Here is a 6,000-nt window from a genome sequence, read left to right as displayed (position 1 = left end):
GGTCACCCAGAAAGGTTTTTGGTGGGGAAAGAATCTGGTGGGCTATAACTTATATATATAATTCAATAGTGTGAGGGGATGAGCAAATTGAGCCGGGTTTACACGTAGTGTGAACATTGAATGATGAGCTTCAAGTTTGAATTCAAAGAAAGAAAAAGGAATTCTATTAAGGATAAAAGTTAAACTATCAGAAGCATCTTTTCTCTTTTTTTATTTTTTTATTTTTTTTAATTCAGTTTCCATTTACTCTTTCTTTCACCAGTCATTGGTTCAAAGACATTTTGTGTCTCTGCATAATTGTGTTCTTTAGGGTATGACTGTCGCTAGTGCCAGAAGGAGTACTTGTAGTCAACAAAGAGAAATTCATGATGTTCATAGAATGTAGCCGCCGCTTCTCATAATATATTAGTGGAAAAACTACACTTACCTCTTCTAATTATCAAGGATTTATAACATTTTATATATATATATATATATATATATATATATATATATTAAAAAAGATATATTGAGGGGTTTCTGTCGACAAAAAATATTTTACGTCAAAACAAACGAAGCCTTAAACTCCTCAAATTTTCAACCTAATAACAATGAATTGTTATCCCATCATTCCTTCCCCTCCCCCCACCAGAAAGAGGCTTTTCTTAACAAAGAAGGCACCCTCTAGAGGCTAGGGACCATGCAACAAAGGGTAATTTTGAATTATGAAGGCACGTTTAAGTTAGGGTAACCAACTAATAACCATTTGATCAAAGGCATGATATCATGGCTTAGATTAATTATCTTTACTTTTTCTAGGCATATTGTCTAGATTAATGCCTTCTAATCACATAAAAAAGATTCTTCAGAAATGTATCTAGAAGATGAGGTAAACGACATTTGATGTTTTTGTTTAGAGCTAAAGATGAGTCAAAAAGTCATAGTTCCCTTGAATTAAAGGATTCATGTGTAGACTATCATGAACTACTTGCCATGTCAGAATCTCAACCACTCCATTTCAGACCCCCCACTGGAGCTTTAACAATTAAATAAAATGAAAGCTCTTCTCATTTTAACAGTCAAACGTATGGTGATGGAACAAGAAAACAGAAAGGGTAGCAAAAGGGTCATACCCATTTGGATTCTAGAATATCAAATTGTGATAGATTGCAATCCCTCTTCTTACTCATGCTCCCGACAAGGTCGGATATGTGAAAGTGAGACAGTGAGAGAGGCTCTTCTGTTCGAATAAAAGCCCACCCGAAAGACCTATATGTTCGGATAGAATTGGGATTCACTACAATTAGGTTGTGAAACCCATTTATTTCGAGCAAGTTAACTTACCGCTTTAGGGCAAATAGGCCTCCCATTTATTCCTATAGGACATATTTGGTCCAACGGAAAAGCGGCCCCTCTGACAACATCATATTATTATCCATATCCTGGCCCCTCCAACAAGGAAATAAACCAAACCCCCCGGGGATCTTAAATATCTATGTATGAGTAAATGGGAATTAATGTCTAAAATTGCAAGAAAATTCAACCTCTCAAGTGGAGACGAATTAGACGTACGGACCGCCAGCTAGACTTTCCTCTAGAACAAGCCAGTTCAATATCTAACGTGTACATTCTCTAGCCTAGTGTGAACATTGAATACCAATTTTATTTTCACTTAATTTTTGGCCCACCAGTCGTGAAGCAACTTTCATGCACATTGTGTATAAACCGTGTGGAAAAAGTAAGCAGAAGGGACAGTTCAGAAGCTCAGGATTGTAGTTTATGGACCCCTTCAATCCATTGAGATCTTTTAGACTTTCTTAAATGAATATTTCAAATAATTATAAAATATATTATACCCAAAAAGTTTTATGTGCATTTAATTGAAGAAATTTCATCTTTCAAGTCAATCTAAAATTTTGAAGAGAAGAGTGAGAAGAAATGTTTGTTCTCCGACTAGATACAAAGATGCCAACTTGTTTATAAAGAATTATCTTCGCTTAACAATAAATTAAGTGACCACCAAAGGTGGTAGTTTAATGGTCTTAAGGAAATTCCTATGACGTTGGGCATGCACTAGGGCCTGGGTTCGACTCCCGCAATGAGAATTCTTTAGCCTATTAGTGTTAGCCACCTTGAGTCCCATTGATGTCCTAGTGAGGTAGATGTTAAGTTATAGTTCGATTGGTCTTGAAAGAACGTCTGCGGTTCTCACCGTCTAGGCCCCTTCTGAGTGGCGCCCCATGGGTTAGTGCAACTCCTGACAATCTCATAGTTTTCTATTCTCCAACATATTTCTTTTATGCAATTCTCATTGTACGTAACATTTGGGCTTCATTATATTCTCGGAATTATTTTGTCAAGTGCGATTGAGCCTTAAAGTCCCAATTTCATTTTTTCCTCATATTTTTTACGGTTTATTTCTATAATATTTTCCAACAAGATGTAGAAGAAGCCTTGTAATAGTATGTTGAGAACCACCCATTGCTGTCGCAGAGTTCATGAACATCCTGTTTTTAGTTAAGAAGAAACCCAAAGAAAGAAATAGTGCAGCAGAAGTCAGAATCAGTGGTGATGAAAAGTAGTACAGAAAAAGAAATATGAATGAAGGATAATGTTAATCTAGTGCTTTATCTGTCCGCTTGATCGAGACAAAAGATGTATAATTAAAATGTGTGGAGAAAGGAAGCAGGCCTAATTAAACACACAAAATGGGCATTTACTGGATAATATATAATTCAAAAGAGTATCCGTTAAAATTTTCAAAATACTCCATTTATATTATAAACAAATAAAATAAAAAAAATTGCAAAGATTCATACGTTGGTAAAGAAATACATACACTTGAATCTTTGCAATTTTTTAAATAGCATATTAGATCTAACTCATGAGGTTTGGTAGTTTTGTTTTTAGTAGCATCACAGTTCTAAAAGCCCCTAGACTATTTGTCAAATCACTTTATAAAATTTAAATCTTATCGATTTACTTTCTAAACTTTCAATTATTATCAAATAGATATCATTCCGTCCACCTTTCTACGCATTACCCAAACAAAAAGGGACAAGAAGTAGAAAAGATGTTAATGTGTGTACTAAACATATCAAGTTCTATATAAACATTATTGAGCAGTTGATCAAGAGAAATGATTCTTTTCTTTTTCGTTAATCCTCCTTCCGTTCAACTCTTGCAAATCTACTATTAGATTTGTAGGACCTAAAAGTGAGTCCCATTAACATGTCTCATTGGTCAAACATGTGGATATGATTAGATTTGTCTAACTCACAAGTCCATGGTTGTTGTGGCCTATTTTGTTCAGGATGGTCTAGACTTCACTGTGTTAAGTGGTCAAGAAAGTGATTTCTCGTTGTAAATATAATTTTGAATGCTTTCTAGAATGCATGTTTCTAGTAAAACATTCTTGGATTTGATGGATCAAATTGTTGTAAGGTGTCTATGAAGAATCAAACATAGCTTATCTACTATCTACTGAATTGTGCTTCCGAGATCAATCGCTGGGTATTGAGCCTATGAAAGAAAAATTTGGAGCGATCCACTCTATCAAGACTCAAAACGCTCAACAAACAACTCCATTTAAAGCGATGAATCTACTTCACTAGTAAATCAAATATGAATTAATCTCCACTTACAAACAAGATCCTAGGAGATTGAAGTGTATGACCATTAATAGGCTATATAAGAGGAGCTTCAACGGTTTCATTATGCTTTACGTTTCATGCGGTTTCTTTTTCTATGTATTGCTGACTTAAGCATCAGAGTTATCCCCCACCGGCTCACACCGACAAGTTCTTTTGTTTACATTCTTTTTGTTGTGCAAGTTATCACATCTCAATGCTCACCAACCAAAAAAACTGCATCAACAAATGGGATAACCCTATGAGTTTGGAATGGCTAACTTTAGCCGGGATTTTCCTTATGTAGTGTCTTGCTTTTCTATAGAACAGTTTTGGGAAACTTTACTTGCACACCTTAAATTATAAACAATTTTGCAAATATAATTACAAAGTTTAAAAATTTGTAATGTTTGTATTTCAAGTTTTAGCTTATTTTAATTTCATTAATTTTTTTTTGTTAAAATGTCCAAAATGCCCTCTTTTTTAAAAAAAATATATATGAAAATTCAACAAAAAAAAATTAAAAAATTTAGATATTCTGATGTTTTTCTCTCATTAAACTTTTTTAAAAATCAATTATTAAATTTGTATAATACACTTTAGTAAATGTAAAGGTCGTATATATCCAATAATATTTTTTTAAAAAAAGAAAAAGAAAAAGAAAAAGTGGAATAAGTAAAAGATAGAAAAAAAGACAAGTAGTGGCACTCTGCTTGCCTGGTGATGACAATCGTGTTAACAGGCTGTCGAGCGCCAGAAAGACTAAAAGAGAGAGTCCCGAAAGCCAGGCGGGGATGACAGCTGACTAGCTGAGTAGGCGGCCTTTTGTTGCTTATTATGCTTTTACCATTGAAATCCAATAATATTTTTAAAATTTTTTTTTAAAAAAAGTGGAATAAGTAAAAGATAGAAAAATGGGAAAAATGCAGTTTACCCCTCTTAAGTTTTAAAAAATTTTCAATTTTAACCCAAAAGTTTAAAAATTGGCAATTTACCTCCTGAAGTTTCAAAAATTGACAATTTAAACTTTCCGTTACTAATTTCCGTTAAATTGGACGGAAATTTTTTTTAAAAAAAGCCTGAAGGTAATGATGTAATTTCATATATTTTCGTCAATTTAGACGAAAAAATTAAACGGAGAGTTTAAATTACCAATTTTTAAAACTTCAGATGAATAAATTATCAATTTTTAAACTTTAAAATTAAAATTAAAAAATTCCTAAAACTTCAAAAATAAATTGCATTTTCCCCTGTAAAAACAGACAAGTAGTAGCGCTCTGCCTGCCTGGTGATGACAATAGTGTTAACAGGGGTGTCGAGCGCCAGAAAGACTGAAAGAGAGAATCCCGAAAGCTAGGCGCCAGGAGGGGATGACAGCTGACTAGCTGAGTAGGCGGCCTTTTGTTGTTTATTATGCTTTTACCATTGAAATCAAAGGATGGGATGGGTCCCACTAATATCTTGAACTTTTGACTCTTTATCTAGAAATTCTGAACCCCTAAATACTTTTCACCTAATCTATGAAAGATACATATATTCAAAGCTCATATTTCAAATTTTCAATCTCACTGCACGTGTGGTTCCATGATAAAGGCAGTCAATTAACAATATTTATACATTTATCCTTAAGCAATGGTCATAATCATCTAGAATAAAATGTAAAGAAATAATTTTCTCCTAACAAAATCTAGATTGGACTCCAAATTAGCACCTCTTAAACGTGGAGTGCTTTTTCTCTTATTCAACAGTAGTATAGTACAGATTAGTGTTGATGTCTCTCTTTTCTTCAGTTCATATTTTAAAATAAGTCACTGCCTTTTTTTTTTCAACTATTTTTAGGTATTGGTTGCCGTTTCTTAGCGATAGTGTATGCATGTTTATCTTTGTCTGATCGAAACACTTATTTGTCTTATTTTCTACATTTTATTTGTGTTTCTGCGAAAGCCTAGTCAACGCCTTTTTCTTTGTTCTTACCAATACAAGAAAACAAGGACGATTTTGATCCACTTGAAACGTTTCTATTTTATGCTGTCCAACTTTGAAAAAGCTCCAGCTGCTGGTGAATATCAGCTGACAGCCATGATGGGAGAGATTGGCTTTATTAAAGAGTTTTACAGCCCCCCCTGTTTACAGTCTAATCTAATGCATGCCATATAAATCACACGATCGAGGATTATGGGTTAATTACTTTTCGGCTTCTTTCACATACAGAATCTGTGCATTTTAATGTGACATTTGAACAATTTTTTAATATTTTTGTCTTTGGTTTGTGTCTTTAATTTCCCAATCCCACTGTCATGCATGCCAGCTTAGTAAATATTTTGGCCTGCATTAGGCAAAAATTATGTGGTCCTACAAAGTGTAACCAGCCAACTTTTTTTTTTTAACCAAG

This window comes from Corylus avellana, chromosome ca7 (assembly GCF_901000735.1).
Source record: "Corylus avellana chromosome ca7, CavTom2PMs-1.0".
Lineage (NCBI taxonomy): Eukaryota > Viridiplantae > Streptophyta > Magnoliopsida > Fagales > Betulaceae > Corylus > Corylus avellana.
The sequence above is the reverse complement of the archived record's forward strand: the minus strand, read 5'-3'. Positions refer to the sequence as shown.